The sequence below is a fragment of the Quercus robur genome, chromosome 3 (assembly GCF_932294415.1).
Source record: "Quercus robur chromosome 3, dhQueRobu3.1, whole genome shotgun sequence".
Lineage (NCBI taxonomy): Eukaryota > Viridiplantae > Streptophyta > Magnoliopsida > Fagales > Fagaceae > Quercus > Quercus robur.
This window is the reverse complement of record NC_065536.1, coordinates 5,313,098-5,324,754: the sequence shown is the minus strand read 5'-3', so window position 1 is coordinate 5,324,754 and position 11,657 is coordinate 5,313,098. Positions and strand designations below refer to the sequence as shown.

The 11,657-nt window shown below is 30.7% G+C and overlaps 1 long non-coding RNA gene across 2 annotated transcripts; it reads right to left on the bottom strand.

Moving 5' to 3' along the window:
- Positions 1–6,958: 6,958 nt before the first annotated feature.
- On the bottom strand, positions 6,959–10,866 carry LOC126716801 (uncharacterized). Of its 2 annotated transcripts, none has more exons than XR_007652290.1 (5): positions 9,686–10,866; positions 9,068–9,245; positions 8,771–8,908; positions 8,313–8,525; positions 6,959–7,714 (listed from the first exon to the last, which is right to left on the bottom strand). It is a non-coding gene; the product is annotated as an uncharacterized LOC126716801 (long non-coding RNA). The 2 variants fall into 2 exon arrangements; XR_007652291.1 differs by having other exon boundaries at positions 8,375–8,525.
- Positions 10,867–11,657: the final 791 nt, after the last annotated feature.

Genomic DNA, 11,657 nt, shown 5'->3' with positions numbered 1-11,657 from the left:
TGTGATAAATCTCGGTCACCTTTGGCATGATATCAAGATTCTACTGAGTGGTCTTAGACATGTAAAATTCCAATATTTATTGGGTGCAAGGATAATAAGCTAAGAAGTCTCAAAATCATGATAAAGGAGTATACTGGATGGAAGATATGCCGCCATGGTCCCCATGTAATTCGAATATTTTACTCACTGCAGTACAACACTTATAATTCATTAATTCTTAATAAAATTAAACTATCGTTTTTCTCAAAAAAAGGGGAAAGAAATCTCATTGCTTTGCTTATGAAAAGGACAATGGAGTAATTTGACATCGCTAACATTATTTTTATTTTTATTATTTCTAGAGAGAATAGATGGTTTTTCATGTCTATTGATCTCATGTTTTGTTTTTGTTCATTGTAGATATAAACTGAAGTACTCTTTTGGCTTTCAGGTTCGAAGTTATTTTTATTTTGACCCTTTACATTTCAAAATTTTTGTTTTGGTCATTCATGTTTGAAAAATTATATTTTCATATTGGTCATACCATCCATTTCCGTTGATAATTTTACCACTAAGTGCTAGATAAGTAACGTTTATTGAACCACATCACAAATGGTTAAGTGCCATGAATCCATTAATAACATGTTTGGGTTATTTTGGCTATCCGTGAATCAATCTATGCTTGCCTAGGTGTGTAGTACGTTCATCTCCCTTCTCTTTTGCATGATGAGATTATAGAATGCGCATGAGTAAATTTTGGTGAATATGTATAAATAAATGGACATATATGATGGAATCAATGGGTTTGCATGGATGATGAGATTAGTTATATACACTTGTAGGGATGCCATGTGTAGTTAATTTTAGCCTATAACCTTAATTGCTTGAATTGAATTTACTTTCATTGTAATCTATTTTTATGTGTTAAAATGGGCATGGGTTTTGCATACCAATATTAGTTAGTGATGTGAATCCCTACTATCAGATAATAAGCGTCGATCCAATAGCACTTCTAGAAAAGATTTTCAAGTTGTTTCCCAAAATAAACATTGTTTTCAAAAGTTGCTTGTGTTTCTAAAATGTTATCAAGATAAACCATACTTCCACATATATATATATATATATATATATTTTTTTTTTTTTTTGCTAAAAGTGCTTCTTAAAAGTGAGTTGGTTTTCCAAAGAAAACCAATGAAACCCATTATTTTCAAAACAAAATAATCTTTTAAAACTTTGTGGTATTTTCCATTATTGGAAAAATGCGTCTCCGAAAACATAGGAATTTCTTTTTGAAAAATAAATTTTCAAGAACCCATATGATTAATGGTTTTCCAAAAAAATGGAATATTCTTCTTGAAAACTACTTTCTAAAAGCCCATGAAATTTTCATCCTTGAAAATGATTTTTCATAAAACCCATGGAATTTTTTTCCTTGAAAACTACTTTGTTAGAAGCTATGCAATTTTCATCCTTGAAATGATTTTAAGAAAAATCATGAAATTTTTATCTTGAAAAATACTACCTAAAAACTTTCCTAAGACATTGAAATTTCTCTGCATCTCTTAAAAATTGTTTTCCATCCTTAGAAAAATTCTTTAAAATGCATCATTTGAAAACAAGATTTTGTTTTCGAATCTCTTCAGATTTCCCACTCTTTCGACTCTTGGCTCTTAGTGCATTTATATTTTCAATTTTAGTTAAATAATTTTCAAGTTATGTATAATTTTGAAAATAAAAACGTATGTTTGCCGGGAGCTATAAGGTTAAAAACACTCAAAGTCCAAGGGTTTACACTTTACAACTCCCAAAGGCCATTAAAGGGGAGGGGATTTGAACCCTAGGTGTCTTGAAAACACTAGAAAATGCTAATCAGTTGAATTATAAGACTCTTGATTCGGCTGTTGCTGTTGGTTCTTAATGCATTTATATTTTCAATTTTATTAACCAATTTCCAAGTTGTGGATAATTTTGTAAGGGAATTGTTTTTACTTTTCCATTGGATTTTATTGTTATGGTTTTTGACTAAATTCTCAAATAATTCCATTGAATTGTTTTTTTTTTTTTTTTTTTTTTTTTTTTTTTTTAGTTCATGTTACAAACAATTCAATATCAAAATTCCCAAATTTTAAGTATCCAATTAAAAAAAAAAAAATTATTTGGGTTTATTTGTTGCAATTTCTAATTTATTTTACTTAAAAAAGAGAAGAATGGATCTACATGCCTAAAATAAATAGCTAAAATTAAATATAAAGGTTTGTGTTTCAAACGTGAGACCATTGAGTTTTTCTTTTTCATATATATATATATATATATATATATATAAAACATTTGTATTTCCAAATTTTAATGAGATAATATTAAATTATGAAAAATTATACAATTTTTTTTCTTTTATTTCATTTTGGATTGTAATTATAGTTTTTAAAAAAATTTGTTCAGGTAACAAATAATTTGTACATTAAATTTTTTGAATTTTATGCAATTATATATTGAGTTTTTATAGCAATTTTATATATTGAAGGAAAATAATACATATGACCACCCCTAATTGTTTTGTTGATGAGCCAACCCCAAATTTGGGACTGATTTTTTTTTTTTTAGACTCACACACACAAGGAAGAAGGAAAAGGAAAGGAGTTCTAACACAAAGCCATACACAACTCCACTCAAAATCCACCTTTGTCTTTTATTAATAATACATGTATATTTTTTTAAGGGAATAAAACGTGTTTATGAAATGATATATGAGATATGCAATTTTATATTATCAATAGTCCTTGCAAAACATTGTGTAATATGCAACAAAATTATGAATAAACATAAAAATCAAACATATAATGAAACATATATTCGTAGAAAACGCACATATAGTGAAACATATGTTTATAGAATTTGCACAATGGTAATTAAATATGGTAAATAGTTAATAAATATAAATTTCTATGCTTTTATTTATTTTGACAATGTATGTAATAACCCATGTTTACTTTTTACCTCTTTCTTTCTCCTGAACACCTTAGGTAATATTTTCATGTTTTTTATTTTGTTTTGAGCATTTCTAGCTATAGGTAGATTTCTATGATTATGATGATTGAAAGTACTAAATATAGAGACATAACCATTGTTCAAGTATTTTTGAAACATATAATAAATTGGGGAATGTTAACCAACTACGGCATTGGTTTAGGAACTATTTTTAAAAACATTTTATTGGAAAAATGATTAAAAAAAAATAAATATTGTTGAGAACTTTTTATATTTTCCATGAAAGTAGAGTCAAAACTTTTTTATTATGATTTATTAACAGTTGCCCTAAGGATAGTTATTAACATAATCTAATATATTATTGGAGATAACCCCATTTTTTTGCATTGTTACACATTTGAGGGTCTTTTCAACAATGAAACCGCTACTTATTGTGAGTACAATCCTAATAATATAAGTTTGGTGAATACTCAGTTAGGTAAAATTTAATAAAACTAACCGAATAAGTTAACTTTAAACGAAACTGTACAACTAAAAATGAAAATAATGTGACTAAATTCATCATGATTGTTTTTCGGGCAAGTCATTCTATCGACAACAAATTATCCACGTGAAGTTAAACAAAGAGGCAATGAGTATTATTTAGGGAAAATTACCTTTTTGGTCCCTATGTTCTAGCTGTATTTTCAATTTGGTCCTTAAGTTTTTATAACTTCATCTTTGGTCCTTATATTTTTAAATTAACAGTCATTTTAATCTCCATCTTACTCTCATTTAAGGACCAAAATAATAGCAAATTTTTAAATATAAGGATTAAAATGAAGTTATATAAACTTGATGACCAAATTCAAAGTACCAAATATATGGACTAAAACGCTATTTACATATTATTTATTTTGTACATAAGTATAAACATATGTTATTTATCTTCATATATACAAATATGAACAAAGATTTATTAATTAGGTGGGTTGTAAAGAGGAATAAAAGTTTATTATGAGAATCAATAAAAATAACAAGCAAGCATCTTATAGATAATGTAGTCAAGGAATGATAATGATAATGACAATAATGATAAAAATAATAATGATAATAATGATTAATAATTTCCACACTTGACAGTAATATTGTAGTCATTAGAACTTATATCAAAGATGAGAACAATTAAATGGTTGTTAACCTAGATTTTTTTATTTTATTTTTTTTTGTGGTGCGGTGTTCATTGAAGTTAACTATATAACATATGTGATTCATGATTAAATATGAAAGCTCGGATTTGTGCAAAAATACAAGAGCTTGTTTAGACCCCAAATTAAAAATATAGCTAGATTGCTTTTACTCTAACTTATCTAAGTGCGGAACAAGAGTAACTAAAGAGCAATAACCAAAACTACTCTAGTGCGCAAACATAAACAATAAGTAATAAATGTAAAGCACAAGAGTAACGGAAGAGAGATGCAAACACAAGATAACACCAAGATATGTTATTGAAGAGGAAACTGAAAAACTTAGCGAAAAACCTCTTCGTGACCCTCCAAGTTGAAATCGATCCACTAGAGAATAAAGTTGGAGTATATGAATTAAAAAGACCCTCTAAGCCTAGTTTACCCAATGTACTTGAGCCCTCCAAGCTCCTGTTACCAACGAATTTCTTGGAGTCATGTTTTCTCTAGTTTTCTGGATCTCGCAATACAACCGATTGCATCCGCCAAGCCTTGCTGGCTTCTTTTGGCAAATTCCCAAAGTTTTTCAAGCTTCAAAACACTCTCTATACTCTGAAAATATGTGGGTTGTGTTTGGGTACAAATCTCCTCAAAGGTATGACAATAGGAGAGGGGAGGAGTAGAGTCTACAATGATTTCTCACTAAGGATGAGTAGCTCTTTCTCTAAAAGATGGGTGTGTTATATTGTAAAAACTTATCTAGGGTTTTTCTTTCTAAATAGCCTCTCTTACTTTTGTGGGTAATGAAGGTATATATAGTATGAGTAAAAGGTAAGAAAGTCACACTTAAAATCTTCCAAGTAGAGTGTTTCGCGGGTACCTCGCGGGTTGTCCCTTCTTGTGAGACACTCATGAAACTGACAGCTTGGCATGACTCTTCAGCTTCCAGCATGCGCTTCTCACGTGCCCTTTTCGTAGGAACCTTTATTTGCGAGCTTCTTGTGAGTTAGTCGCAAAATTACATTGATTCTTCATTTCATGCTCAATTCTTCACCAACTTAATACTAAATCTAATAAAATAAAATCCCACAAAATACAAGGAATAAAATTAATGTAATTACAACACTTTCTGTCATGGAATAAAACCAACATAAAATATAGTTGTAAATGACAACTTTACAAGATAATATTTTGAATTGTTGTGAATTTTATAATTTCATTGTGATTTAAAAAAAAAAAAAAATCTGTCAACATAAATTTATAGAAAAATTATTTTAATTTTAATGGATATAATTTTACTCATTTTATTAAAATTTTAATTTGTATATATAACTAAGATTGAGAATCTTGGGGTTGATTGATAATAGCTTAATTTTGCATATTTATACTTTTAGTAGGGAGTATTATCTTACTTATATTGTCTTAATTCATGAATTTTATATTTAATTTTGGAGTAATGTTGAATAATTAATTTTGTACTTAAAATGAATTTCAATGCATGAATATGTCTTTGATTTGTAGGAGAATAAAATTGATTCAAGCAAGATTTATCTAGAATGAAATGAGCATATTAGACGAAGACTAATAAACTAAATTTTGACAAGGGTCATAATGAGGTTAAAAAATCTCAACCCAATCAAATTCGAGCCCAAATGGAGCAAGAAATCAAAGGTTCACACTAACTCCAAGTCCAATTCACCTTAGGATTTTATTAGAAATATTCACCTAAGAATACAGCCCACATAGTTTTAGTATTTTGAGCATAACTTTCTGCTCAAATATTGAATTGCGATGATTCAAGTTGGGTTAAAAAGATAACTCAAAAGAATACAACTTTAAGATTATGGAAAGTCCAAATTCTATTTTAATGGGCTAGAATAGTCGGTTAAATGAAGTTTGAAAATCATTCAGCCAAAAAAATAAAAAAAAATGAAGCCCGAAAATAAATTCTCCCCCTAAAAAGAAGGGAAATTTAATTGTAATAAAATTTATTGGCCTATTTAAAGGCTATTTAGGTCAAAATTCAAGAGTGCTAGCCTCATAATGACTTGCTAAGGTAAAGGGTGAAATCCAACATACCTTCGATATGTTCTTAACAATACTTCTATGATGTTAATGTTTATTTTTTTGTGTTTATGATTGATTTATATATGAGTAATACTATAGACAAAAACTATTTTACAACATTTTTACAAAATGTTGATGTAGGCAACCTCTTATTGGTTTTTATTTAAACCTACCATTAATATCACTTTTCATTTACCAATAATCACTTACCACATTAACAGTTTGTAAAATTTTTTGTAAAATAATTTGTTTCTCTAGTATTATTCTTTATGTATATAGAAAAGTCTTTTGTTATGTATAAATTTTTTTTTAAAAAAATCTTTATGTATAATTTTTTAGTTTAATGTAAATGCTAGTCACGATTTCCTCCAAATTAATTGGCTAGTTTTTGAAAGAAAATATTGTAAAATTGGAAGTGGCAGCTTACATTCGATTGTTGTCCACATTTTGTATTTATATTCAAATATTCAGAAAATATAGATAAGTTACAACTATAAGCTACAATTGAAAGATAATTATAGCCTAAATACAATTTGCAATGTCTAGTACTAAGTGAAGATTACGTGATTAGTATAATCTATAAAGTCTATCACTAAGTACCAAGCACACAAGCAAGGCACAGCTTGCAACATGCAATATGAAACAATAGTGGAAGACCATATATCTTTGATTTTTTATTTTTTATTTTTTATTTTTATTGAGTAAATATACCGTATTGAGAGTAAGGGAGACAGAGGGCCCGGCCATCTCTAACCTGAAGAAAATTAGAGAAAAATCCATTTTGACTAATCAGAATTACAAACTGCCATCCAACGGATCAAATTGGGAGCAAAATTTTTTTTTCTTTATGAACAAACCCAAAATTCCATCAAGAGAGAGAATCCAAAACTAGCTTAATATTTGAAGTGATCAATTTAATGGACCTGGGGGAGCAAAAGTGTCATGTTGTAGAGCCTCAATCAACATATACCTCGAATAATTGGAATAACCCTGAAAACTTGGCAATTACTAAGCTTACGGTCATAAAATAACATACAGACCAACAAGACAAGCACCAGAACCTTGGGCACCTGGGATCTGTATCAACTAATCACTGTGAGAGACCCTATCAAATTTAATAAAAGGAAGATAAATGCAGTTACAATTCCCACATGGAAATGGAGTTCATAAGCATTTGGACAAAAATTGTATGAAAAAAACTGTTCCAACCAAGCCCAACAAGCATGTAAAACATTGGTCCAACAAAGTAGTCGACCATGCCCATTGCTGCTAAGTTGCTTTGGCAACTGCCAAATCAGAAACCAGATCCCCCTCTGAATTTCCTCATACAAGTATTTTGGGTTGGTCCCAAAAAGAGCTAGCAGACATTCCAGAAGTGCCTTAAGCATTTCCCCAGAAGTAGTGGATATCCAGAACACAATCGTAAAAAAATGCCATGAGAACTTGTGTTGTGCAGGCATCTGCTCAATTTTTGGAGCAATATTTTTAAAGAGGAAGCACCTATGACCTATACTTGAGATCTGCAAATGAAATTTTAAGAGATATTAGGGCCATATCAATTAAACAGAGAAAAATAAGCCATCAGGACCAGTCCAATCAAGTCTTCACAAGGCCATGTAGCTTGTGCTCATTTCTCTGCAACACTATTTTATTGTTTTTAATGTTTGTGTCTATTGTGTGGGGGTTAAAGGTTCTTATTTCTCCTCTAATATAGACAAGTTTGCAAACAAATCTTGTCATTAGGTGCTACTTAGGTCATAACTGGCTTTGCATACAATCAGGTGAAAGCATATTACTGATTCATGTAGAAAGCAGGCCATGGTTGACAACCGAAAGAGTGGCCAAAAGCAAGATTGGGATATATAAATGTTGGAGATGGGAAAAGGCCATTTTTCTTCAAATTTTTTGAAATTCTAGTGGGGATAGAGTTCCAGATATCTCTGCATAGACTAAGAAGAAGGAAAGGGGAGGGGAGTTTGGTTGTCTATGATGTCTCTCGTTTTATGCGCTCCCTAGAATAATAAATATGTAATTAGATCTTTGCACAAAAAAAAAAAAAAAAAAAAAAAAAAAATCAGTGAAAACAGGCTTAATATAGGCACAATACCAGTAGCATACATTAAAATGCAAATGACAAATGCAACATTTCTGCAGATCCATGCTGGGATATAAAAAGTCACCCATTTTCACTCCTTGAATGTCATCATCAAAGTCTATATCATGACTTGTTCAGCAGTATCTTCCACTTGATGTTGTACGTGCATATATCAAGTACAATTCGTCGAAGTTCATCGAGGCTTTATTTCTGTACAACTGCACCTCCAGGTGATCCTGCATGTGTATTATGTCAGTTCACTATCACCCCAAAGGTAGAGATCAAATCAAAAAGTGAACAAAAAACTAGTGTATTTATCACTTGCCACAACCATTTGTTTGGTATCATCCCAAGAAAATCCATTTTGACCAAGAAAACTCTTTACATCCTTGAATTAAGTCCACAAATTGGTGTAATTACTTTTCTAGACCTTTTTATAGCTGCCTTGATGCAAGGAGCACCAACATTATTTCATAGGTACCTCTTATGATCTCATCATGTGAAAACAAGCCATTTTGTCTTTTCGCTTTATGATAAGTGGTCTGCTAATAAGCCTTGCCTGCCCTGAAGCAAAATCTAACACATTCTTGATGTTTCATAAACACCATGATAATGAAAACTGCACAAAACCCACAATTAACTTAGTCAAAATGTAAATTCCAGTCAATCTAGACGCAGATAATCAAAGGTCATTAGCATCCAAAAATCCCCACCTTTAATTTATATTTTGTATAGCCTAATATCAAACTACAAGGACTAAGAAAGAAGAGCAACTCACATTGAGATTGCAAAAGATCTAGATTTATATTCAACTTCCAGCAGAAGCAAAACAAGTACATCTTGATTTAATGCATGGAACTTAAGCACATATTTTTCATATACAAGCCTTCCACCGCCTTTGTCATCAAGTAACCAACTCAAAATTTCTGACAAGCATCTTTCTGGATAATTATGAACTAAACCCAAAAAAAAAAAAAAAAAAAAAAAAAAAAAAAAAAAAAAAAAACCCTCTATTAACTGAGTAGCTAACATGATTACAAAAACATGTGCACAAAAAAATAACTAAAGCTTCCTACCAATAACATTTAAAATACCGTCCAAAATATATAATAATAATAACATTTCAAAGGGTATCGTTTGGGAAGACAAAAAAGTGCATCAGAGATAGTGCATTTCCTCTTCCAAGCTTATGTCAGCATATCGAAGATGGGAGTAAAATAGGTTGGCAAACACCAAAGAGCACTCTTTAAAAGAGAAATCCTGCCCCCTTTAGACAAATACAATTTTTTCATACTTCATTGTCCACATTTGTAAAATCACCAAATTCCAAATTGCGAAGATAAAGATCCTAATAGCATCTACAAATTTAATATGGCAGAAAGAGATTCTATCTTACAGCCTAGAAGACTTCCCAATCCTTCTCCAGTGACTCGAAAGAAAATTGTTTCAATATCATAATCGGACCTTCTTTAGTTTTTGATCAAGAGGTTCTAATTTTCTGTCAGTCATGGAATAAAGTTTTAAACAAGTGTTAGGCAAGAATATATGAAATCAAGAGAGATGAAAGCTCACCTTGAAATTCTCTTTGAATGAGAATTACGGAGTAAACGACTTGTTTGATGCTGTGGATCTTGTGGGAGTCTAATAGTCATGAAGTGGTGGTCTGGTGTGATGAGGGGTTCTTTAGAGATAAAAATGAACATGAAAGAACCAAACATAATTTGATGCCCCTCAAATGAATTTCATCATAAAAAATCATACGTACAGAACTTAAATAAACAATAATAACTATCTTCTGCTATGTAATTTAGAGTCTCAATACACATGGTTAATAGTAACTTGAATTTCACATCATTAAAAAGATGTACAAACATAAATATTGAGTGGATAGAAGAAGAATCACAAACTGCACAAATGTTTGTCTTTTACCCTCTTTTTGTTATCTTCATTGACTGAATGAAGCCAATAAAACTCCCTTCCAGTGAGCCCTTTAGAAAAAGATTCAAAGTCCTAAGCCTGCAAAGATAGAAACTTTAACATTAAAACTCAACAGAAAGAAGATCATATAAATGCCTATGTCAGGGTTGGTTTGTGAAGGGAAAAACAAAACGAAAGTGATCCCAAATGCCCATTGGGTTCAATAAATGTAAAAACTTTAAGGATAGTCAAGCCCAAAATTCACAATACTCTTGGAGTAAAGGCTAATGGTGCATCACAAAGAAAGCCTAAAAGTGCTAGACAACAAAAGGATGGGAAAACATGAATAATGCATTATATCTAAATATTTTTGTACATACAGCATGATGAGGAATTTAAGAGATGTGGTAAGGGAAAGAGAGAGGACTCTATTGTGTTGCTACGTTCACACCAAACCCTTAATATATGTTGCTCTTAAGTAAGGAAGTTTGAGTAAAATAAGTATGGTAGTTGAAGGAATGACGAAAATTCTTAATTCTAGACTTGATGAAGAGGCTTTATATCAGCTTTGGGACATTCCTAGGGTCCAAATTTGAAATAGAATTGAAGCAATTTTCTGCTATGTTGTAAAAGAAGAGGTAAGCTTCGTGTTTGTTTTTAGCTTAGGTAAAGAAAGGAGCTCGTAAGAAGTCAATAAATGCAACGACTTGCTTTTGTGGGCTGAAAATGGGTCCAGCCATGACTTCAGCAACATAGAACGGAGTGACAGAGTTCCATTTGTATGAAAGTAATCAGCACATGATTACCTTTATGGACATTTGGATTTTGTAAGTGGCCCAGCCCACTTAAAATTCGTGATTTGCTCAATTCTATCTTTCAAACCACACTTCCTCAAATGCCCGTTAAGGTTACACGGGCTTGGGCCATATATAAAAGATAAAAAAAAAATAGAGTAAAGTACAACTTACTCACATGTAGATGTAGTTTGACTGAAATTGAAGTTGTCTATTTGTTGTTAAAAATTTGATACTTGACCCACTTAAGGTTTGACCAAAATTTAAATTGCCAGTAGTTTGAAATTTCATGATGCAAGTGTTTGATGGATAGTTTTTGATCTTATTTGATTTTGTATTTTTATAGTTTTTGTGTGTTTGGAGGAGAGACATAAAAATAGAGCAAAATTAAAAATTACATATTTAGCTCTATTTTTAATAGAGGTGAGTTATAGAAATTTAATTAAACTAATTTTAGGTGGATAAAGTGTCAAATTTCAAATCACAAGTTGGCAACTTAAATTTTGGCTAAACCAGGTGAGTAAATTGTAATTTGCCATAAAAAAATTACAAAATATAAGTAATTGGCCCAAAAATAATTGGGCTTTGCTCGCACTAGACATGTAGAATTTTTCGCAGAAATGGCTGTGAACAAGAAAGTATTGCGCTGCAAGTTTG